This window comes from Gorilla gorilla, chromosome 3, assembly GCF_029281585.2.
Source record: "Gorilla gorilla gorilla isolate KB3781 chromosome 3, NHGRI_mGorGor1-v2.1_pri, whole genome shotgun sequence".
Classification (NCBI taxonomy): domain Eukaryota; kingdom Metazoa; phylum Chordata; class Mammalia; order Primates; family Hominidae; genus Gorilla; species Gorilla gorilla.
The window spans coordinates 202,238,449-202,265,125 of NC_073227.2; the positions used below are offsets into that span (position 1 = coordinate 202,238,449).

The 26,677-nt window shown below is 37.5% G+C and overlaps 1 long non-coding RNA gene across 1 annotated transcript in view; it reads left to right on the plus strand.

Moving 5' to 3' along the window:
• The window catches only part of LOC134758375 (uncharacterized), a 1,115,837-nt gene that overhangs the window by 291,909 nt on the left and 797,251 nt on the right, over positions 1 to 26,677 (plus strand). Inside the window, exon 2 of the long non-coding RNA XR_010133555.1 lies at positions 327 to 367. This is a non-coding gene — a long non-coding RNA (uncharacterized lncRNA). The remainder of the gene's footprint in view (positions 1 to 326; positions 368 to 26,677) is intronic.

A 26,677-nucleotide genomic window follows, 5' to 3' on the forward strand; every position in this document is an offset into this window, starting at 1 on the left:
ACTCCTTAAAAATTCTCAATTATTGTATTAATCTTCTGGTTGTTTTCCTCAGTGTACATGCAATCATACTGACAGCTTGAACTGCTTTGTAGTATGTGGAATACTGCTTTTTAAAAAACAAAGAAAAAGGGTAGATTTATGATATGCTCCAGTTTCATCTTTGGAAATAAGAATTAATGTTATTATTCCTATTTATCATTCACCAATGATATAAATGTATATTATTCAATCATAAATTATATAATCATGTTTTTTCTGTTTGTCCAATTAAGTGGCCTGAGTAAAATCATATAATCTTAGGTTTTGTTGTTGTTATTAATTTGCAGGCTGGTGATGGAATTTCATTCTTTTGACTTCTAGATTGCCTGTAAGTAAATATTTGACCTTTTCTTAAAATTGAGAACTGATAAAATACTCCATGTTTATTTTTACTTTTTTACATAAAGCAAAAAATGATTCTAAGAGAAATATTTTTACTTAAATATTCTGTATTTTTGCAGAAACTTACTTGTTCATTTTACAAATTTGCTTTATAGAAATATTCCTGAACATCAATGTCAAGAAAGTAACCCTCTAAATGCTTTGTGACTAACTCCTGAAAATCTTATAATAAGTAATATAATTAATTATGAATACTATTACTGTAAATTAAATACTAAATGAATTCAGGCCTGAAAACCTAAAATAATAGATAACATGTTTTCTTCTTGTATCTGCATGCCAATTCACTTACTATTCACTGAAATTCTACTGATCAAGAATGTCTCAGATTTATGTGGACAATATATGAACGCTTAGGATCATTATTTTATTTTATTTTTATTTCTTTATATTAAGATGGAATCTCGCTCTGTCGCCCAGGCTGGAGTGCAGTGGTGCGATCTCAGCTCACTGCAACTTCCGCCTCCTGGGTTCAAGTGATTCTCCTGCCTTAGCCTCCAGAGTAGCTGGGATTACAGGCACGCACCATCACGCCCAGCTAATTTTTAGGAGAGATGGGATTTCACCATGTTGGCCAGGCTGGTCTTGAACTCCTGACCTCAAGTGATCTACCTGCCTTGGCTTCCCAAAGTGCTGGAATTACAGGCATGAGCCACCACGCCAGGCCAGGATCACTATTTTAATATGATAATCATTAATGTACATACTAAATTAGCTATTTAGAATCCAACTAGATCAATACGATTTTAAAGACAAAAACTACGTCATGTTCAAGTGAATCACTGAGGTTACTGTTCATTCAATCCACCCATCCCCCCCAGTTCCTGAAATGTTGTACAAATTGCTTTAAGGTTGAACGTTGATGGCATGTGTTCATGTGATGTGGGTATAATCAATTGTGTATGTATGTTGTACTAATTGCTCATGTGGCTGCTGCTCAGTGCTGTCCTTTAAATAGTGACCTCTGTTAGGAAACCTTTCCAGAGATGGGAAGAGAAGCAAATCATTACAGCCTTTATGGTTTTCCCTGTTTCCTTTGGTCATGTTTTGCCTCCCACTGGTGATCCTGGAAGATGGTAAAAATGAGGTCTTAACATTCGAGAAACATTAGGATTCTATTAAACGACTGTTGGTTTTTTTCCCAACTTTATGGAGAAAACTAAATGGAATCGACTAACTGTATTTATATTAGGCTTTGGTTATTTTTAGCGTTCAGGATACTCTCCCCTGCTCTGCTCTAGATTGGCCTTGTTTCATTATTTGTGTGCCGGGAGCAACTTGAACTTGTATCTCATGGGGTATATTTGTTACTTCAAATTCATTTGAATGAGTGCTGGGGAGATCAAGCTCTTCTGAAAGGTGTGGGTGGCTGTGGAGGAAGATCAGAGGGCCTTCGTTGTAGAGATTGTCTGTGGTCATAACATTTCATTATTTCACTGTTCATGTGCGTTCTAATTTTCTACAATGAATGTCCATGGGAATAACAACTTCAGTATATTAATAACGTGTGATTTTTTTTCTGGCATCACAGCTCACTTTGAAGCATAAATGTGTAGGTTTTCATACACATTTTCTAGAAAAGCATTGAGCTTGGGTAAATTAACACATTACAATTGAATCAGACTCAGTATCAGGTTCGTAAAACACGCTGGGGCATCCCTATCATGGAAGAGTCTACAATAACATCTACAAGCATATTTTAGCAATAAAGGAGAGGACAAAATAAGTTGGCAATAAGTCAGCATGCTCTCAAGTTGACACAATTATTGCAACTGAGGATGGGCAGAAATACAACACTCTTTACAACAAGTAGGTTCTTTTTAGAAGGAGGTAAAACAAGTTAAGAAACATACAATTTGACATGTCATTATTGTGAATTAATTTCCTAGTCATTGTAGGTGTACTGTAACAGTTCTGATTGTGATGAATTTGTTTGGAGTTTATATAGTCCAAAAATTTATTTTTAGAAGTGTTTGTGACTTTAAACTAATTAAGCAATTTCCTGATTTTAATGAATTTTCTGCTTGGAATCACTGACCGTAAATTTGCGAGACCAACTGAATGAGACTGGCCCATGGAGGGTGATGTTAACTATCCCTGTGGGCATTTCATGTTATGAGTTTGTGTTTGTAATGCCTGCCTGCCTTCAGTCAGTGGGATATTATTTTGAATGTTTTGCTTAAATATTAAGGCCTGTTTTATCTTCGGTAAAACTGTCTCTTGTCAATTTGTGCTTTAAGGAACAACCCAAAAATGTCTCCACTGTTTTGCTGCTAGCCGAACTACTTTTTCTCCCCCACAACTGGGGAGAGTTATTTCAGGTTATGTTCAGTGAATTTTCTTCCAATGGTTTCTCCAAAGTGAATCATATGCAAAGATGCTCCAGGGGTGCTAACTGCTATTTCATACCTGGACTAGGGTTAAAGTTCCTGATATGAGCACCTCCCTGTCACTTTCACTCTCATTTGGGCCTATTCACAAGAAGTCTGATCTCCTACCTTATCAGACCACTAGTAAGGTTTGAGCTTGACAAACAGTGTTATACTAATATACCCTTAATATGCTGCTTCCTCTTTCTGGAACACTGTTTCTCTGCCTTTGCATCTGTTCAAATCACACTCATCTTTCAAGTCTTCAGCAAATACTAGGCTTCTCCCATGAAGCCTGACCTGATGCCTCTCATCAGTATTAATATAGGCCTCAAGTATAAAAGGTTCTGAGGCCATTTATTATATCACTGATAGTTCACCTTTTGTTGGGATTCATTTATTCCTTTTTAATTCATCGAATTATATTTTCAGTACTGTGAGAAAAATCTAATAGGTTTCCCTTCATACAGTAGATGTTCAATAAATATTTACATTAGTATTTCAGTTGTTGCCCTAACAGTAGTTTTAAAACCTCTCATGCTTTAAATACTGAAAGATTTAGAGAGGTCCTATCTGTTTATTCTAAATACTTATAGGCTGTTTCTACATTCTCATTTGATATTTGTTTGTTTAGCTTGATGTTGTTCCTTGATACTTTTCTACTCCCAGTGCATCAGAAAAATGTAATAATTAACTTGGACGTTGATAAAATGGCCTACATCAAAGGTTTCACTCATTGATTCATTCATTAATTATGGGAACACTGAGATGCATTTGATCTAGAACTTATATTCTTTTTAAGGAGTCCTTAGATGTGGTATATTCTAAGATAAAAATGTGAAATCATGAACTTGAAGTCCCCAGATAAGGGAGCAGTTACTCTTTTAGAGGGAAGTGCAGCATCTTGATGCAGATGTTGCATATTTTATTTCTTATTAAAAGAGATGTAACAGTTTTTCAGACAAAGAATGAGTTTAATATTTTCTTGATCACTTACTAAATGCCAGACATTGTTGTAAGCACTTTACCTATATTAACTAATTTAATAGTTATTGTTATCATTTCATAGTTATTATTCATGTTTAATTCTATCAAAGGGGACAGGCACAGAATAGCTACATATTTACCGTATACTATGTATCAATAGTAAGACAGTAATAGTGTCAGGATTCAAATTTGGGCAATCTGATTCAAAAGCCCAAGCTCCAGATTGCTTTTAAGAATGATGACTCTAATGACTTTGTAGAGAATGGGTTATAGAGGGGAGTGTGGCTGGGAAGAAGAGCAGGGAAAGGAAGTTCTTGCAATTTTCTAGTAGGATAGTTAGGGAATATATTGAGGACATAGTATAGGGATGCAGAAGAGTAGGAAAGTTTGACAAAGCTTTGTGGGAATGGGGAAGCAGGTGCTGGTAGGGTCTGGTGATTAATTGGCTGTGTATGGGGGAGAAAAAGAAGTCAAGAATGTATGTTTCTAATCTTCCAGCTTAGATGAAAAAGGATGTTATATCATTAGCCAGATCCAGAATAAAGGAACAGGCACTCATCTTAGGAGCAAAATACCTACTGGATTTCATTGTAGACATAAAGTTTTGTCACAGTGGAAATATGCAGGGAGCAGTTGAAAGGATGAGCCTGAAGCCTGATGCTTTGGAGAGACAGTGAGCTGGAGAAACACAGGGCTAGGGGTTATTAGGAGAGTGTGGCCCAGGAGCTCTGGGGGGAATTGGAGAGCACAGGTGGAGATGCGTCATGTAGCAGGAGAGGAGGACCTAAGAGGCCTCGATTATAGCAAGGCAAGCAGAAGAGGAGGAAGTTGCTGAGGTCTGAGAGAAGGCAGAGGAATAGCAAAAAAGATTGAGTTTTGGGAATGGATGGGAGAACAAAAATTTAAGAACTAAGTGAGGCTGGGTACGGTGGCTCATGCCTGTAATCCCAGCACTTTGGGAGGCTAAGGTGGGAAGATTGCTTGAGGTCAGGAGTTCAAGACCAGCCTGGGCAACATAGCGAGGCCCCATCTCAAAAAAATATTTCTTAAAATTATCTGCATGAGGTGGTATGCACCTGTAGTCCCAGCTACTTGGGAGGCTGAGGTGGGAGGATTGCTTGAACCCAGGAGTTCAAGGCTGCAATGAGCTCCACTGGTCTACAGAGCTATGATGGTGCCACTGGTCCACAGAGCAAGACCCTGTCTTTAAAAAAATTAAAAAAAAGAAAGAATTAAAGTGAATAATGGAGTCAAATACAGGCTTTACTAGGACTAAAAGTGGCCATTGGACTCTGCAGTTAACAGCTCTTTGAATAAAATTGTGGGGCAGACACCAAAAATGAGTAAAACTGAGGCAAATGAAGACTAAATATAGAACATCTCTCAAAATTTTTGCAGAGTGGTATCTTGTGTCAAATGAAGAGTTTGTTGTTTTTTGTATTGTTTTGTTGTTTTAGGGTAAAAGAGTCTTGAATATTTTGAGGACATAGAAGAAAGACGCTGTAGAAAGGAAAGATGAAAGATATTAGGGAAGAGAATCAGGGCTTGGACAGGAGAGAACGATATATGAATTAATGTAGAAAGCAAGTCTTCAATTTTATTTGGAAGGGATAATCTTGTTGTGTAATTAGAGATCAGGCATTTAGATTAGGGTACCCGCAGGTAGGTTTGAAGGTAGACAACATCCCTGTAATGGATTGCATTCTATTTAGAGATCAAGTTCCTCTGTAAAGAATTGTAAGGACAGGGTTGAAGCTTGAAGTTAGAAGCTATGCTAAGAAAATGCAAAAGGTTGATTAATAAGAATAAAAAAAAATTCCAGGTTATCACAAAAGCTCTATTGAGGTTGGAAACCATATACGGTAACGGGATCGCTTTACCTGTTTATGTGATTTTCTTTGGCAATTATTAATTGGGCTTTTTTTTTTTAGGAAAGAGAGACATGCTTGGCTTATCTTGAGTAACAGGGGTTTATTGTTAATAAATGAATGTAAGGTTTTAATCCCTAGATCATGAGCCTTCATGAAGTCCAGAATGTAACTGGAAGTCATTCAGAGTTACCCAGTATACCACAAATCTCTAGTAATATTTTGCCCTAGCACCTAGCACCAAGCACCAATCATTGGCGTCCAAATCTGTTTTAATTATTCTTTTTTCTTCAGCTGCAGATGTGCAAATGAATAGTCTTTCCAACTTACGTGTACCTTCTTGTAATAGCTCCGTGTCAGGGTCCTCAAGGTGACCTCTGGGTTCACTGTCTTATTAGGAAAACTCATAAGACTCAGCCCATAGTCCTGCAGCTACTATTTATTTATTTATTAAACAGACCTGGTCTCACTCTCTTGCCCAGCCTGGACCGCAGTGGTACAATCACAGCTCACTGCAGCCTTGAACTCCTGGGCTTAAGCAATACTCCCACCTCAGCCTCCCAAAGATCTAAGATCACAGGTGCATGTCACCGTGACTGGATAATTAAAAAAACAAACAAAAAACCCCCACTTTTTTAGAGATGGAGCCTTGCTATCTTGCTATGTTGCCCAGGCTCATCTCGAACTCCTGGCCTCAAGCAATCCTCTCCCCTTGGCCTCCCAAAGCACTGGGATTATAGGTGTGAGTCAATGTGCTTGGCCTACAACTACAATTTATTAAAAGGATTCAAAGCAAAATTAGCAAAAGACAAGATGTATGGGGGAAACTCTGGAGGAAGCCAGGTACAAGCTTCCAAGGGTTCTCTCCTAGAGAAGTCACACAGGATGCCCTTCATTCCCCCGGCAATGAGTTGCAACAACGTGTGAAATGTTGTCTGCCAGGGGAGCTTGTGGGAGACTCAGTACCCAGGATTTTGACTGGAGAATGCTCACATGGCAGCCTCTGCCTGAGACACACCAAATTCCAGAGTCCCAGAAGAAAAGCAGATGTTCAGCATCACTATGTTATTTGCACAGTTTTGGCACAGTGACCCATTATGAGTCTGGGTGGAGGGAACCTTCTCAAAATCCAGGCTGCCAGATGTCAGCTAAGGGCCAAACTTCTGTGTAAGACTTTCAAATAATTGCTTGCAGTCAAGCCTAGCACATTAAGTCTTGTCTGCAAAGTCTGCTGGTGCTATTTCTCCCACTTCCCCCTTTTCTTCCTGTATACTTCATGATTTCTGTTTATTTAGATCTTCTGCTATTTCCTAAATTCTACTGACTTCTGTGCCCTCTGCCACCCTTTATCTGTAAGTCTCCTCTTGAAACCACTTGAAGAGAGATTCTAAAAGGTCCCTTGGTGCCCCTGGCCCCTGTGAGGCAGAGCTCCAGCTAGTAACCCCTCAGAGGCCTCTGGCAAGCCTGGGAGTTGTCCATGCTTGGTCCAACCAGCTGCAATTAGAAATATAGAATCAGGTGTTGAATTTTGCTCAAAATATTTGTTGAGCATGCCAAGCTCTTGGGTAATAATAGACTCCTTTCCAAATAACAACATGCTTTATGCAGGGACCAAGAATAGAGAGAGATGACAGTTAAATTTACCCAGAATTGGGGGATGATTGGCATGTGACAAAATGTCACTGAATTATTGAAAGTTAACAATCCCAGAGCACAGGCTTGAGAAGAACAGAAATGTCATAATCACCAGGCCAATTCGTCTTTTAAAATCTTTTCTTAGAACATACGCTTTACTAGTTTTTAGTTGTCTACTAATTATAACCCAAATTTGTTGCTCTTTCCTTATCCCTCTCTGTATTATCATGCACCTAATTTCTTGTCTTTTCTTTTTGAACACAACTTTACCCAAAAGTCAAATAGAATTATTCATTATTCCCCAGAGAACATTTGGAGCTCTTGAGTCTAGGGAATTCTATCTGAGCAGAATGCCATTTGCTGGATTACTACTCACCTCTCACCATCTAGTTCAAATGGCACCTCTTCCAAGAAGCTTTCTGCAATCATCCCCGAACTGAGTTGACTTTTCCCTCCTTTGTGGACAAATGTGTGGTATGAAACAGGACATCAAGCATGTGCTCCAAATACGTCTAGCTCCTTCCATTCAACCAAAAGCTCTTTTTGAGTGTGAATAAAGCTTTATTCCTTGTTCTGTTTTTCTTAGATAAAAGCATATTAAAACATTTTAACATATTATTTTGCATAGAGAGTCAGCCAATTTGTTTGAATAAATGAATAAATGACTCTGTCAGTATGCCATGAACCAGCATTATTTTGCTGTTAAACTTTCCTTTCAATTGTAAGAACTGCATTGGATCAATTATATTGTGTTTTTTTAAATTTACTTATTGAAACTGGATGTCAAATAACTTTTGCAAGTTAAACACTAATAAGAGGGAAACATTTGCAGTGAAAATGTTAACTCTTCCTTCTGTCCTCACGGCACCTACTACATATTCCAGTTTCATGGCCAGCCTGGGTATTTTTGACAGCAGTTCCATTACTTTTACAAGTACCATCAAAATGTGTTATTCTTGATCCAGTTCTGTCATGTAAAGGTCACATTATCAGATGCATGAGAAATGCCTAGCGCAGAACTGCTGGAGACCCTGGCAAACATTCGTGCTTCTGCTTGATTTGCAAACTGGGAAAATGTCTTTCTGCCCCATAGGTTTTGTTTTAGTCAATGATCACATTTCAGAGATAAAATATGAAACAAAAATCAAGGCATTTGACTGTAAAAAGCCCAATTTTATTGTGCTTTACTCTCAAAGAGTGGCATGTGCAAATTATAAAGCCCTATAGAATGGAACTTATTGATCATACTACTAAAATATTTGTATGCCACCATATTTAGAAAACCTTTCAACATTATCCCCATAGAGGTGGTGTGGTCTTGCCTGAGTTAATTACTTTAATGATTGGTGTGTATATATGTGTGTACAGGAGAAACGGGGGAGTGAAATTATCTGGATGTCAAAGTAGTGAAAATAATAAAATATGACATGTGCTTTGATAGATCAGAATGCTTTGATCTCATGCTGCTTCTTGTAATATTGAACTGAATGAGTATAATAGGACAACTTTTGAGTTTTTAACAGAAGCGCAGTACTTCCTTCTATAAAGAAAATGAAACCTATTGTCTATGAATGAAGTCTATGTCTAAAAATTGTCATTAGGGCAGCAACTGCTTTTTCAGTTTTTTAGGGTTCTTAGTCCCTGGTGCAGCTCATGCTCATTAGTGTTCTCCTGATGAGACCTCTGTCTCTCATCTCACCTAGGCTATAGGCGTGGATGATTACAAATAAGATTTTTCTGTTGAAAATTGACATGTGAAAACCCTGCATCATATGAGACTTCTCTCTCCACCCCAACACGCTGTGCCTGGCCTGGAGGTTAGCATCCCTGGATTTCACCCATTGGATGATTATAGTACAGCCAAACATTGCACCCGCAAAATTGCATTTCAACACATTTTCAAAAGACCCCAGGTGCATCACTGGACCCCAGGGGCATTACTGCTTCTGTTGAGAACCTCTGTCAAATTCGATACCTTTATTTTATCGATGAGGATCCTGAGGCCTGGAGAATTTAAGTAACTTACCTAATGTCACACAGCTATTCTAAACTCAGGTTTTGGACTGAACAAAATCTGATCTCATGCCAACACAGAAGCTCTGATATAGCTAACGTCAAGTGGAACAGCACCCCTGGGAACAATGGCTGCAACCTAGCCAAGAGGACCACGTGCATGTGTTAAAGTAGCCCAGACCGACATCTCAAAGGATCAATTTATTTCTTGAATGTATACAAACCAGTTCCACACTCTCTGTTTCTACTAATCCCATCTGCCATCTTGATGTCTGCTTATTCAGTCTTCCTTCCCACTCTTGAAAATTAATGTCTTCTAAGCTTTTCCAAGTGCTTGAAATAAATCTCCCCTTCTATCTGACAGACGCTTCGTTTCCTCCCTGCCTGGCTTCTAAGCCTCTTCTTCATTACTTGTTCTATTAATGTCTTTCATTTCTCCTGGTGCTCACAGAATCTCATGTCTACCCCGCCTCATGATAGCCCTCTATATGTACTAGCTTTGCCTATGTGTCTGTAAAGATTTTGTTTTCACTGGTTTTTATCTATCTTATTAGTTGATAAATCCTGAAGGAGTAACTATTAATTCCAAGCATCTAATGCCATGTAAAATGCCCTGTGGCCACTCCACAAACAGTTGACTGATTTATATCAAACTAAGAATTGGAATAGCCATAATTTGACTAGTAGCTTAACACATGCTTGAAAGGATGATTAGACTATATAAAATGTAAACATTTCCGGATTCTTCAAACACTAGTGATAACTAACCAGCTCTTCTTTGGATTGCATTTCATGACACTTGAATATTGACATTCCTGGATGTGTGACTATTCTGTCCTTGTTGCTATGGGCCATCTCCAGGGAGAGAATTCCTGTAGTACTCTTCACAGTGTAAACTGATAAGTAGAGGGGTCATCCAATTAGTTCTCATGACTTCAGGCAGAACGATACCTCAACTGTCATGAGTTCCTAACAATCTTCAGAGAAAGAGATTCTACAACACCCAACAATACCCAGACGAGTGCCTAACAGTCCGTTATATCCAGAATTCATCCTACCTCTCTCCTACTCAAAAATACACTTTTAATTTAAAATTATCTGTTTTTCTTTTAACATGATTGCAGAATAGCAAACTTGAATCAAGATTATTCATATAAAACAACTAATGAGTTTCAAGATGTTTACACACCCCTAGTTGTTAAATTTCATTGTATTGAAGAGATGAGGAATAACTTTTCCCATCCTAGTCTCACTCCCACTTCTACAAATTAAAACAAAGTGCATTGAGTTATTGTGGCTTTTTAATCTGTACAACTGCCTTCTGTTCTACCTATTACCATTTATTGAACAGCCACTTACTGAGCGTTCCCCATGAAATAAACCCAGTGCGAAGTTCTGGGAAGTTAGTGTTACTAAAAATACGTTCAACTTTCAAGGGCCAGGTCCAGAGGCAAATGATAAATATGCTTAAAAATGTATTATCAAATTAGATCAAAAAGTACTCAGTCACATTTATCAAAAGTACTCAGTAATATTAATGTGCGCATTAAATAGAACTCAGCATCTATGATAGCAATCAACAACAATCCATCCCTGCCAATTCACCCATTCATTCATTCATCTAACAAATACTTATTTCTGTATTTTGTTTCAGGCCTGAATCCTGGAATCCCAGTAGTGAACAAGATATTTACAATTTCTCTCCCAGAGTTTACATTTTAACAAATTAAAAAAAATTAATAAAAATATTGCATACTGAACAGTGGCATAGAATAATCCAGGATATCAGGCCTAGTTTGGAAAGTGAGGTAGGAGTGTGAGGAAATTTCCAAGTGGTAATATTATACCTAAACTTAGTAGGAGTTGATTAGGGGAATGTAGGAGGAGGGAAATAATCCAGATGAGGAAATCATATGTGTAAAGTTCAGGAAACTACAAAGAGAATGAACAATTGGAGAATGGGAAGGGAAATTTTCTGGCATAAGGAAAGCAAGAAATAAAGTATTCTATCTGAGGTTGAAATGGGAGTCAGTGGCCAGGCCGTTTATTGCTTCATGGGCCATATTAAAAATATGGTTCTCTATAGCAAGGAATAATGGCAGCCAAAGAAACCCAACTTTGTGTTTTGCAAGTATCTGTTCATCTGCATTGTGGAGGGCAAATTTAAAAATCCAGAACAAATGCGGGTTACAAAGAAGATGAACCCAAAACTCCAGATAAAAAAGGAATTAGAGAGAGAAAAGACAACAGTATTAAAGTGCCAAGATTCTAAATAAGATGAAGATGGAGACATTTAGAAATAGGAGACATTTAAATATTAATTACTTATAGACAATGTGATATAGTGACGATAACAGAAGGGAAATTGAGGCTGACTGAACATTAAGTGGAAGGTGAGAAAATTGAACTAGTAAGAATAAACAAATGTGAAGACAAGTATTTCTATGTATGGACAGAAAAAAGATAAAGTAATAGGGTTGGAGGAGATAGGTTCAGGGACAGATGAGCATTTTTATATGTTGATGGGAAGATCCCTATATAAAAAAGGGTGAAGGCTGGGCGCAGTGGCTCACGCCAGTAATCCCAGCACTTTGGGAAGCCAAGGCAGACGGATCACCCGGGGTCGGGAGTTCGAGACCAGCCTGACCAACATAGAGAAATCCCAACTCTACTAAAAATACAAGATTAGCCAGGCGTGGTGGTGCATGCCTGTAATCCCAGCTACTGCAGAGGCTGAGGCAGAAGAATCACTTGAACCCAGGAGGCAGAGGTTGCGGTGAGCCGAGATCCTGCCATTGCACTGCACTCCAGCCTGTGCAACAACAACAACAAAAAAGGTGAAGACACAGGGATGAAGCAGATAATAAAAAATAGATTCCTGAGAAAGTGAGGCGGGATGGAATCAGAGCACAGTTGACTTCAACTAGAAGGATGGATACCTCCTCTATTGCTGCATGCAGCAATGAATGGCCTGGCCACTGACTCCCATTTCAACCTCAAGTAGAATACTTTATTTCTTGCTTTCCTTATGCCAGAAAATTTACCTTTCCATTCTTCAATTGTTCATTGTCTTTGTAGTTTCCTGAACTTTACATATATGATTTCCTCATCTGGATTATTTCCCTCCTCCTACATTCCCCTAATTAACTCCTACTAAGTTTGGGTATAATATTACCACTTGGAAATTTCCTCACACTCCTACCTCGCTTTCCAAACTAGGCCTGATATCCTGGATTATTCTATGCCACTGTTCAGTATGCAATATTTTTATTAATATTTTTCTAATTTTTTAAAATGTAAACTCTGGGAGATAAATTGTAAATATCTTGTATAAAAAAAGTGAAAACTGATTGCAAATGCAAGAATATTTTTGATACTGAAACATTTTTGTATGTTCCCATCTGATGGCTTCTAATTTCTCTAAGAATTTAGTAGCCAGTGTATCTGCTGAGACTGACGAGAAAAGAAGCCGAACTAATAAGTGCTTTAAGAGAGTCAAAAAGGGCCGGGCGCGGTGGCTCACGCCTGTAATCCCAGCACTTTGGGAGGCCGAGGCGGGTGGATCACGAGGTCAGGAGATTGAGACCATCCTGGCGAACACGGTGAAACCCCGTCTCTATTAAAAAAATACAAAAAATTAGCCAGGCGTAGTGGCTCCTGTAGTCCCAGCTACTCAGGAGGCTGAGGCAGGAGAATGGTGTGAACCCGGGAGGCGGAGCTTGCAGTGTGAGCCGAGATCGCGCCACTGCACTCCAGCCCGGGCGACGGAGCGAGACTCTGTCTCAAAAAAAAAAAAAAGTCAAAAAGATCTGAAGTATGAGTTGAATGGAGAAACATAATAGGATTTTTTTTTTTTTTTTTGAGATAGGGTATGACTCTGTTGCTCAGGCTGAAGCGCAGTGGTGCAATCATGGCTCACTGCAGCCTCAACCTCCTGGGCTTAAGCAATCCTCCCACCTCAGCCTCTCAAGTAGCTGAGACTACAAGCACACACCACCATGCCTGGCTAATTTTTGTATTTTTTTTTCTTTGTAGCGATGGGGTTTTGCCACGTTGCTCAGGCTGATCTCAGATTCCTCAAGCAATTTGCCTGCCTTGGCCTCCCAAAGTGCCAGGATTACAGGCAGGAGCCACTGCACCCAGCCTATAATAGGATTTTTTTAAGTAACAATGGGGGTCTAGCTGAGGTTAGCTATACTGACTTCATTTTAGTATTAATCCAGGTGAGCTTGGTTATTCTGAATAGGTTATCATTAATAATGCATTTTTGTTTTATTTCCTCCAATTGAACTCAGCTGCCTAGAGGCAGGCAGGGAGGAAGTGGGTATTTGGTTTCAGGTGAGTCAGAGGAATTACCAAAGTTAAAAGAAGCAAGGAAGTTTAGATCTTTGGCAAAAGGACTTATTGAATGGATCATGGAATGTAACCTGAATAGAGAGGACGGAAATAAAGAGGGCAACCAATACATGGAGAGAAGATAGAAATATTTGTGGACTGGGGTCTTTAGAAAGTTGAAGAATGGTCGTGATGGGAGTAGCTGAATAATCAAACTGTAAAGCTTAGAAAATTGTGATTAGAAAATGGAATGCTTGAGTCAGTGGTTTTATTAATAGAGCAATTTCAGTAAAGACAAAATTCTGGCTGTATCCATGCAAGAGGATAATAGAGGAGAGAAAGTCATTGAATATGTACTTTAATTGACTGCTGAATTATAAAATAATTGAGAATTATTTTGAATTATAAAATAATTGAGAATAAGAATAATACTATACTCTTTGGCACATGGAATAGATTGAATGATGTATACACATTGAATCGAATTGTATTAACTTTAACAAATCGACTTTAATTTGATTTTATAAACATTATCAATTGTTATGGCGTTAGCATTTTGGTATATAGGTTCTTTCTGATTATCACAATGCTCTAACACTCTTCAAAATTTAGACATTTTCCATTTTCTACATTGTAAAAAAAATAGAGAAAAACCTCTTATGACTTTAATTCTTTAACCTGAGGAAATTATTTCGTGTGCTTAGTTTGTATTCAGAATAATAAAAATGATGACAGAAATGGCGATGAAACAACCAAACTTATTTCCCTAATTATACATTTATAATAGGTAAAAATAAACAACTCTTTTGTAGAAGAGACATAGGTTCTATATGTGACTGAGAGTAACTGCAATTAGGCAGTAGTGGCGCTATTGAGAAATCATTATACCTATCACTATAATATACTGTGGGAAAGAATTACTTGTATTATGGACTGTCTATCAGAATTACTACTATTATTCCATTATTGGCAGAGAAAAACAGTCCCAAATCCCATCAAAAAGTCTTTGTGTTCTATTCTATAACTTCCAGTTTAACACACACACACACACACACACACACACACACACACACACACACACACACAAATATATGAACCAGACTGCGCATTGATCTACTGTAGGTAAAACAGTCACTGTCTAGGTAACATTTTTGTTAGATAAATAGACTCCTTCCTTGATTTTCCAATCAAGAAATGTTTAGTATGTAATGCTTTTTTTTTTTTTTTTTTTTTTTTTTGAGACGGAGTCTTGCTCTGTAGCCCAGGCTGGAGTGCAGTGGCGCAATCTCGGCTCGCTGCAAGCTCCGCCTCCCGGGTTCACGCCATTCTCCTGCCTCAGCCTCCCGAGTAGCTGGGACTACAGGCGCCCGCCACCACGCCCGGCTAATTTTTTTGTATTTTTTAGTAGAGACGGGGTTTCACCCTGTTAGCCAGGATGGTCTCGATCTCCTAACCTCATGATCCGCCCGCCTCGGCCTCCCAAAGTGCTGGGATTACAGTCGTGTAATGATTTTTAAGAGTGAAAAATTATAAATATGTGCTCATCTAATTTTCATAGTAATCGTTCACTTAGAGGCTAGCTTATTTAAGATATTCATATTTAACCAAGATTTTTTAAAGTTTTAGTTGAAAATTATGTCAAGATAAGAAACGTATAACCAACTTAGTGGGCAAATATCGAAAGAGTCAAAATCAAAATCTCCCCTATGACTGCCTGTAGTTGTGTCATTTTGGTGGCCAAAAGGACGCTTGTCCATGTTTCTCATAAATGGAATTTCAGATGCATCAGGGAGAGTAGCAGTTGTTGTTGATGGTTAAAATTAGGTTAATTGCTTGGTTTGAGCTGTGATTGTCAACATGGGTTTTCTCAATTTCCTTCCAAAACATTAATAATTTTTCATGATTTGTATTCACAGCCTTATTGATCACATTTATCCATGATCCCCCGAGTTCCACCCATATGCCTCCTACAAAATAAAAACTCAAAAATATCCTGGAGAGAATTACTTATCAGCTATAGAACATGTATGCCAACTCTCCAACTCAGAATTTGAAAATTATTATAAAGGCTCACTTGCCTTTGACAGAGTTGGAAATATTTGAGATAGCTTAATGAAACAGTTTTAATGTATGCCATTGCGTTATATGATTATGAGACTAATATTTTGTGCAGCAAGCTGAAATGCTTCTCACCGTCAACTAACATGGTGTTTGATCACAAAATAATAAACCCAAATAGGTCTGTTTCGGGTAAATAAAAATAATCTGTTTTCATAGCATTTCTCATTAAGCCTTTCAAAGTTTATGTGAAAATTTTAATAATCTCCCTTCTATGTTACAAATATGAAAAATAGAAGCACAGGTTGAATAACCCACACAACAGCTTACAGCTTTCAATCAAGATGGTGTAGTTACCAGTCAAAATGTGTGTACACACACACACACACGTCATGTATATAGGATTACTTTCTCTTAAATTTTTTAGTCCAGATATTTAATTCTATTCCTCATACTATACAACACAGTAATGGAAGAAGGTCATCAACTGTGTGGAAAGAAATGTTGAGAAAAAAAAATTCCTCTGGCCAAGAGAAAGAACCGTTCCACTAACACTGTTTAAGTTATCTTTCAATATGCTGTGGGGCCCGATAATGTCCATTTAAAGGCCTGCGAAATATGTAGGCAAAGTCGGATTCGGTTCAGCAAGCAGAATGTGGATGGATGTCCCCCTCAGCCACCGCAGGTGATTCCAAATCATTGCATAGGCTGTAGGGACTTCGGCTATTGTTACTGCTTCTTTTAAGCAAAACAAAACTGGTGATTAAATGTACAAAAGATCCTTCGTAAAGAGCTTTCTTGCAAAGAGATACCTGGCAGGGCATGTATCAGCCCTAAGCCATTGTTGAAAACCTCCTGGAAATGGTATTTATGGCAAAATAAACAGTATCTGCCTCACCGCAGTGATGCTAGTGAGGAAAGCTCTAGCAAAAAGCATGTGACAGACAAGGTTTTAAGTAAAGACATTTTAATTTTTGTGATATGATGACAGCCTAAGCCTTTTGACATCCTAATATTCTGATCATGTTTCCTGTCTAGAATATTATTATCCCTGGGCAGGCAAGGGGTTATGAACTGCACAAATTAGAACGTTATTTCATCCACTCAGTACAGAAATATGGTCTCCATCTTACTGTGTTAAGTGTGCATTTTTGAACAGTCAATAAAAAGCAACCTGTCTGTCAGGTTTAAATTAAGAACGCTGTAGATAATGTGTATCATTTTTAATTTTTTAAGTAATCAGGTAAATCTTTTAAAATATGTTTCTGCCTCCACTCAGTTAGCCAAAGTTGTCCATTCTGGGTTGTAGGGAGTTAAGGGGTACAATAAATGTGTGCTGATCAACTGATAAATATCACTGAGGCCGAAAAAAAGCCACCTCAATAGAACCGAAGAAAGATGAGCACAGTTAGGATATTTCCTCTTTCTCTGGGCTCGATGCAGCTCCCTGAGAAGTTTTTAAAACTTTATAATCATTTTTAAAAGTACTCAGATTGGCTTTATAAATATTTGAAATTTTCAAGAGAGTTGGGATCTTTTCAGCTCTCCTATTTTTACATTACTGCTAACACGGCTAAAATCACTAGCCAAATAGCTATTTTTTCATGTACTAGTACATATCACAATTAATATTTTTAAGATTTATATGAGAAAGCCACAGACATGCATCGCTAGTAATGTTCCAGAATTTATGTGTTTTTAAATATATGCTGCCCCAGGAATATATAATTGTTTTGAAACCTTTGATGAATTCATTCCCTTTCAGTTCCTTGGAAAACAATTGAAGTTAGAATATTGCTCTTTTTAAATGATTTTGTACTCAAATGTTCCTTAAAATTATAAATAACTTCATAACAATTGATGACTCCGCAGACTCTAAAATATAGGGCTATTAAACTACCATAGCCTTTTTTTTGATTCATAGATTTATCAGATAATAACTGGAGGGCTGGTGCCACTAATGTACCTTTACTAAAAACACTAGCGTCAAAGATTATGGACAAAAAAGTCATTAATGCAATTATACTTCTACCTCAAATTTTTGTGATTAAGTGCATGAACCAAAAAATAACTATCTGCCTTATCATTAATATCCCTGCCTAATGAAGTGCATCTGAAGTATTTTATTTTTAATTCTCTAGCTTATTTACTTTAGGGACTAAAACACACAATATGCATACATAAAAGCATTTCTAGTTACAGTACTTCATCACTGACATCCCGGGTACCAATTCTGTGTCCTATTTAGCATTTGATATCAACCTGGTTGCTTTTTAATAGAAGAGCTGGGCAGCCCATATACAACTGCCAGTGTGGCAACCTCACTAGTTTGGAAAGTAAGAGAGAGAGAATGAAAGAAAACAGAGAAGACTAGTGGGTACTTTAGGCTAGTAACCTTTTAGCATGGTCTGCATGAGGCAGAGGGCATAATATATGTCGTGACCTTCTGGAACAGACAGAGCACACATTAGTCTTCATTCTAAAATTCTTCTTTCATTTTTCTGTATAGTACCCCCCAAATGATCTTTCTCAAAAATCTTTTCATGTGATGACGTTAATATAACATAAAACTCATATGTAACTTTGTCACTGGTATGCTTCTATGTGCCCCAGTCCCTACAGAATTTAGTCTAAACCCCTTTGTAAGATGTGCATGAATTGGCCCTGTTTATGTCTCCAGCCTGTGTCCTAACACTGGCTATGTCCCAAACCGCACTTTAACGGCAGCGAGACACATAGCATTCTTTCATACCCTCTCTGAGCCTGTGTACTTGCTGTTTAGTCTATTGGCAAGACCATTGCACACCTAGTCTGAAAAGCTCAGCTCAAACATAAGCCCCCAGACCCAGCTGCAGCTCTCCAGTGTGTTCAGCATCAATCTATGCAGACTCCATCATGTCAGTTTCCATTTACCAAAATGGCCTGTGAAAGTATTTGCCTCCTCCAGTAGAATATAAGGTGCTCAATGTCAAGACTGTCTTATTCATCTTTCAATTCTAGAGGCCTTGGTTAGCATAGAGGTTAGCTCAGTGCCTGGTTGCCAGTACGTACTCAATTAATGTTTGCTGGATTCAACCACTACACACTCTCAAGGAGAGATACATTTATGTTTCACTTATGCTATCTATATCCTATTTCTCCAATTCTTTAATGCTTAGACTTGTTCCTTTAGCAGCATATGTATTATCTTATTTGATTTGTTCAGTACTTCTACGTATTAACCAGACCACTGTCACTACATATCGGGGAAGGAAACAAAGAAAAAAGATACAATTTGCTACCGGAAATCACCAGTCAGCACAAAGCTGTAGTGAGCTCTTAAGCCTGTCTCTCTCTTTTTCTTCTCTTCTTTCCCCTGTCTTCTCTCTTCCTTCTTGTTCTCTTCCTTCCCTCCCTCCCTTTTCTCACTCCCCACACCAGAAAGGGATAATGATGGTGCCCAGATCTGTCTAGAACCCTGATAACTATTTCTTGAAGGATGGCAGAGGCTCCAGCCCAACGTTTACCCACCCTCTTCCCCACCCAAGTGGACGCACACTGCTCCTAACATGCCAAGTATTACATTCAGTGGCAGTTGCAGTTTGGAAACTACGCCTACCTAGAAACATTTTGAAATGCCAAGTTGTTTTAAACTTGTATGATTAATTCAAATAATAACCTTTCACTAATACCATCAGCTCTTGATTGTTCACAAGCCATTATGGAAGGTGTGAGCACCCTGCTCGTCATCCCTTCCCCCAGCCTCCTCTAGGCACTGTGGCTGCTCTGCCAGAGGGAGGGCCTTGGAAAACAAAGAGCTGCGACTTCAAATCAGTCCATTGTTCCACATGTTATCAGCCCTGAAAAAGGCTTTGCGGAGAAAAATGTTGCAATTCTAGTTTAAAATATGGTTTGGGAATTACAGTGGAATTTATCTATACGCTCACAATTGCTGATTCCTGCATGCAGTCAGGAGGTAAACACAAAGGTGGTGATAGAAAAAAAAAAAAAAAGGTTATGTCAATAGTCACAGACCTTTAATTATTTTAACGTTTGATCTATTTTTAGTTCTAAGCAATCTGTAGATATCTCTTTTAAAATTCTTTCGAAATTTTTCTTTAAAAGACATAAATGTGGCTTTGAATCCTCTGATTTAAAAACAAAAACAAAAAAAACGCTCACTGAATTTGGTTGAGAGTTTCTTGAATTATTGAGCCCTGACCTAGGAAAATAATCAAGTATTAAAACAAAAGAAGACGTCATATCTTATCTGGGCTCTTCCTCTGTCTTTAAAATAAAGAAACAGTTCCAGAGAGATGATGAGACCTGCCCCTGGTCAGAGGGTCAGACACTCTCTCCTTGCTCTTAAGTCCTGCTCTGGTCAGGGTCAGCTCCTGGAAGAGATGGAATGGGAGCTACGGTGTCCACTTACTTCTGAACTGTTTGAATATTGCAGAATCAGCTGTATTTTAGTATTCTGACCCATACATTAAATTTAAGCAATATCATGTTATCCATAATTGTCTCTTTCTTATCAACATCTTTGTAAAACATTACATTTCCTTGGGAAAATGTTGCATATTTATTCAGGTCTGTTACACAGAATAGATTGTACAGGTGCAGTTTGGCCAATTATTGTAACTGTTTTCTTCAGAGTCTTTTCTGCTTTACTCATCACGCTCACTAGGAAACAGTCATTCCTTTTTCACTGTTTCTTTTATACCCAGGCTTCCATATATTACCTTGAAATCCTAAATACGTTCCAAGGCTCCCCCCATGTCCAGCTGATCAGGTGTTAGAGCAAATGTTAATGTTGGTATCCTTGTTCTTTTGGAGAAATGATGATGTGCCAAAATGCTAGCAAGTTGAAAGTGCTTAGATATGCAGAACTAAATATTTTCTGCAAGGATAGCTCTCTCTTTAAATCTTACCCATAGCACTTTTATTTCCTATATCCATCCGGCAGTAATTTTCCAGGAGAAATATAAATCCTACAATGAATTCATTTGTTACACTGGTTGTTCTAAAACAAAAATCAATACCTAATAGAAATAATATGAAAAGTTCTGTTTCACTTTTTGAAGGAATTTTAGCCCAAATCATTATTAGCCTGGAACTATTATTAGCATGGAATTCTCCAATGATGGGTAGTAGTAGTAATTATGCTTTTTTTTTTTTTTTTACATTTCTATGATTTCTTCACACAATTCAGTGTGTAAAATACAAATTTAGCTTCCATTTTTTTTCTCTTAGATACTTTGAAAGATAGTAAAATGATTCTTAAATTACTATATTTTATCATTGGAATTATTCTCAATTTCAGTGGCAAAACTGTCTCCCAAACTAAGCTAATTGTAGCTATCGTAGGGACTTTTTCCTCTAGCATGTACCAAATTCCTCTCCACCAAAGTCAACAAAGGTAAGGTGCTATTCCTCCTGCTATCAATGTTATGTTTAATCCTGAGTCTGCCACTATGCCAATTACAGTATAAATGAGGACTCTGGGATATTTTGTGGGCAGGATTTTCCTCAGTGGTTGAATATTGCTAGAGAAATATCAAGAAATACAATTTTTTGGTTCTCAGCTGTAAAGAAATCATGGCAAATTTGAGTGACCAAACCGTTTTATTGATCCAGTATTGCTGGCAATGCATCTAGAAAGAAGTTCCCCTGCAAAAGATTGATTTGGGAAAGAGTGGAAATGCTGACACCAGGAGAGTTGATTGCCACAATTTTTAAGCTTTTTACTTTTAAGTGATTACATTTACAGTTTATGAACAAAACCTAAAGTTATATATATATATTTTTGAGTACAGTCTTACTCTGTTGCCCAGGCTGGAGTGCAGTGGCTGGATCTCGGCTCACTGCAACCACTGCCTCCCGGGTTCAAGCAATCCTCCTACCTCAGCCTCTTGAGTAGCTGAGATTACAGGCATGTGCCACCACACCAGCAAATTTTTTTTTTTTTTTTCAGTAGAGATGGGGTCTCACCATGTTGGCCAAGCTGGTCTCAAATTCCTAACCTCAAATGATCCCCCCACCTCAGCCTCTCAAAATGCTGGGATTACAGCTGTGCGCCACCATGCCTGGCCAAGTTCTATTTTCAAAACATGTAATATAATATAACAAATAAGGGTAGTAATTTTTTATCTGCTAAAACTTATATCACATACTTGTTGCAATGATTTCAGTGTCTACATAAATGGTGGCTAAAAGATGAATTGTTCTTTATGAGGTCTTGCTATCTTGCCCAGGCTGGCCTCAGCTTCCTGAGTAGCTGAGAGTATAGAAGCACACCACCATGCCCAGCTCAAGAGAAATAATTATATGCTTTGTATTTGAATAGCTACAGGAATATTCAAGACAAGCATTTCAAGCAATAATGTCTTGCTGGCCCCTGTCAGTTTCCTTTTCTAAATGGGGCAAGAGGACTCTTGAAGGTAGGGCAAGAATGCTATTAGCCCATGGAGAACCAATCAGAAGGCTTTGACTGGAAAACTCCAGTCAGCACCCCAAGCTGCATGGCAGGCTAGCGGATGTTGTAAAATCACTTTTACTTCCCAATCTCATCTTTCAGCAAGATGATAAAAAGCAGAAGTAGAGAAAAAAATCTAACTATGATCCTACTTGATGGAACTTCAGGGAAATATCTTCCCCCCATCCATTTCTGAGGATGAATACAGCAAAACCATTAGTGTGATGGGCTTAGCCAAAACCACAGTACTCACTTCTAAATACAGTCTATGGCTAAGACTTATTTATATGAATTTTCAAAGAATGAACAAAATGCATTCTTTTTAATGTTTCCCTACTGCTCCTGAAAATAAATGACTCTGCCAAGATTTGCAGTGGTGCTATCCATACCCCAATGATAGGTGCTTTGTTGAACTGCCTCACTTGCTGGCATAATTTCCAAAAGTTAGGCTTCTAAGCATAAAATATTCTATGTTTGTCCTGAATATTTTGCAGTGTGAGACAAGTTGGGTACAATTTATGCTGTAGTGTGTCCTACAGCAACTGAGATGTCATGTTGCACAACGCTGAAGGTGAATCTGCAGTCATTGATTGTATACCTTTACTGTAGGTTACTTTTACCTTTAATGTCGTTAAATTTTCCGTCACCTCTGAGGAATTATTTGCATATATTTAACAGAATGCAGATCTGGTCACATTTGTTTCTAATGTCTAATTAGATGTGAAGGAACCTTGACTTTAATATTATGCTTTAAATTTAACTCCGGTGAACTGTGACTGAAAATGATATTACAGTCTATTAGGTATGATCTGGAAAAATAAGCGTGTAATTTGTAGTATTATTATTACAACCCCTTTTACTGCATATGTTTCAAACACTATTATAAAATGAATGTCACTACCATTACAATTTTGACATTTTAAATGAAACTGGATGAGGAGTCATAAAATTTAAATAAAAGAATATTCCATACTATTAAAGTTAAGGCCTATTCATTTCCCCATAAACTTGAAAGTCTGTATTTAATCTGTTTAGCTAGTTAACTAATCAGTTTTTGTTAATGCTGTGGCTGATAATTTTGCATGCTATATGAAGCACTTCTTATTTTGTGAAGATTAACCATTAAATGTTAATTGGCATTCACAATTTAACAGTAATCTCCTGCACAACAGACTCGCATTTGCAACTTTTAAGTGTTAAAATATGAGAATATCATATTTTAAAGAACCCCAAAACATTCCTTAGGTAACACTTATACCAGAAATGATACTATTTTCACCTTAATTTTTATCTTTCAAAGTTCTCAAATGAGTTTCTAGAGTATTTCTACAAACTCATTTGAGAACTTTACTATGAAAGATAAAAAGGGGCCGGGTGCTGTGGCTCATGCCTGTAATTCCAGCACTTTGGGAGGCCAAGGCGGGTAGATCACTTGAGGTTAGGAGTTCGAGACCAGCCTGGCCAACATGGTGAAACCCTGTCTCTACTAAAAATACGGAAAATTAGCCAGGCATTGCGGCACACGCCTGTAATCCCAACTACTCGGGAGGCTGAGACAGGAGAATCACTTGAACCTGGGAGGCGGAGGTTGCAGTGAACCGAGATCGTGCCATTGCACTCCGGCCTGGGTGACAGAGCAAGACTTTGTCGAAAAAAAAAAAAGAAAAGAAAAGAAAAAAAGATAACAAGATTGGTGGCAATCAAAATTTTGTACAGGAAATGCAGAAAGCATAGCCTAAAAAGGACTTGAAGTGGCCAGCAAGATATCACCAGTGACTCAGGCATTTGTAGAAACAGGATTGAGCCTCATTCCTGAGTTTCCATGATAACTGATACCGCTGGATTTAGAAAAGAAATAAGAAGATAGGCTAAAGGAGGTCAGAAGATTTCAGGGTACATTAATAAACTCCTTCAAGAGATGTTTTTTGAGCACCTACAATACTCTGGGAACACAATAGCTGCTCAAAAATGTCTCATTTTAACATGAATGTTGGTTAAAACAACATGAATGTTGTTAATATTTTTATTTACAATGATGGGTAATATGAGGCTGAAACAATGAAGATACATCTCAGAACTTTTGGAATGTCACTCTATAATAATTTTCTGATACTGGAAGACTATTTCCTCAATTTTTTGTGCTACTCAAAATATAACAGCTAAAGACTTAACACACTTTTAAGTATAATCTACATTATTGATATTTTCTCCATATTTTCATTAGGTCTAGACAATCTACAAAACAGTACATCATGCCCTAATTTGTAGCATTTATTAATTTCTATGGTATTAATACCCCCACCAGGCCAATTTTAAGCTATCAATGAGACAGCACTCAATAAGCAGTTGGGAAGAGAGTCGCAATAGTGGACCATTACGTATTATTTACACCATGCAGAGAGAGTAGATGTAAATAATCTTAAGAGTTTAGATAATAGTAAAGATATACTACTCCACTAAAGAAGTGATGCATTCTGAGCAATTACTTTATTTTTAATATAACTTAATTGTAAGAGTATATAATTTAATTTTTTAAAATTTCTGTGTGTAACAACTGGCTCACAAAATCCCTGAAAATTTAACCATCTATACTTGTAAGCTGGGATAAGTCAGCTATCCCTCCTTTTGCTATGTAGAGAATGGCTTTTAAGAAGCAAAAGTAGAAACAGAAGGCTCTGATAATTGCCTGGGTGACAGATGATGGTGGTTTGAACTATGGTGGAGGTAGTGGAGGTAATACGAGTAGTTGGGTTTGGGATCTGTTTTGGAGAAAAAACTGGGAGAACTTATGATGAGTTTCATGCCTCAGCTTCCTCATGTTTGTTTGAATTTAGAGTATTTCTGGACTTTTTTTTTTTTTTTTTTTTTTTTGCCTACCTCCGTAATTTTGTTTCTGTTACTTTTAAGCAATGCAAATAAACATCAAACAGGTGAGCTTATTTAACAATATTAATCTTATAACACAATTAACACAACATTATTAAAACCAACAATGAATAAGCCTAATTAAAGCAGCATTTGGGGATTTGTGGAAATGTAGATACTTGCGTTCTGCTCTTAAACCAATTCAAAATCCAGATGTTCTTTCCTTTGCTCTTCTTTAAGTACAGGCTGATCTTAGTAGATTAATAGTTGGGTATATTTAAAAGAAACATGCATGTAATCAATTATTTGGAATGGTGTAGCACTTTTATTTGGGAAAGATACACCTCTATATGAATAATGGAAATGCTTACAAAGACGATACATTTTTGAGAACTCTGATTTCTCTTTACATGGTCCAGTCCTTCTTATTTTCAACTGTAATGCATATTTTAGCATATGGATGCACTATTTCTGTCAGGAGGGATTGAATATTTACTACTTATCAACATAAATAAGCCATCACATAAAGATAGAAAAGTTCACAAAATCCACATTTATTTTAAGGGAGTAATTTAATCACAGATCTGTTTTTCAGCTTGCATCCTGATGCAGTGTTAGGAATATAGCCCATGTCTTTTCAGTAATTAAAGGCATTATGAACATCCGCTGATGCTCTTCGAACATGCCCCACTGTCTCTCGGTGGGTGTTAGGAAACTTCAATAAGTGATGATGAGATTAGCCCTTACATTACAATTTGAATTAGAAATATTATGAATAATTGTGTTGATTATTGCTCTTGAGATGAGTCAGCGTATTTCCCCCCCGTTTGTGACTAATTGTAAGCTTAGGATCGATTCTTCCTGTTTGGTGAACTTTTTTTTAAGAAACTAAAATTGAAATTGACTCCCTGGTTTAACTAAATGATGTTTTCACATTATCGGTGCCTTATTGAATGTCTAAAACTTAAGAAAGTCACAGACAGCAGATCAATGCCTCCTTCCTTTACATTCTGAATGGATATGTGAATTTGAAAAGAGAAACTGATTGTTTCTTGGGGTAAAAGCTTACAGTTCCCTAGTAGTGCACTTTGCCTTATGAAATGCATTGGGTTTTCTCCTTAACAAGGCCAGTTGACAATAAGTAACCTGTATCCCACTTTGCATTAATAGTAAAATAGCAAGAACCCTGTGCTGCTGGGCCAGGAGACCCAGATTTCAGTCTTGGACTTTGAACTAATTATATGCAGAACATTTAGTAGGCCCTAATTCTGAATTTTCTCGTCAGTAAGAGAACGAACTTGAGTTCTAAGCTCTCTTAGGTTTACAAGATAATCCTCAATTTTTTCATTTATTATCGTGTTGGTTTTCATATATATGAGTCTGAAAAATAGCAAGATGTTATATTTATATTGAGTGCATCGGAATGTGTTTTCCTTACCTGTACACATGCATTATTTGAAGAAAGGCCTTAATTGTACAAATTCAATTTCAACAATAAAGGTACAATATGAGGCAGATGGAGACAAAACCCAGCACATGTGTCTGAGTTCTGTTTTATTTAATTAAGGAAATGTACTTAGGAAATTTTCCAGTACAATGCTTTTGTTGTTGTTGTTGTTTGATTTTGTTTGCTCACTGGGTATCAATAATTA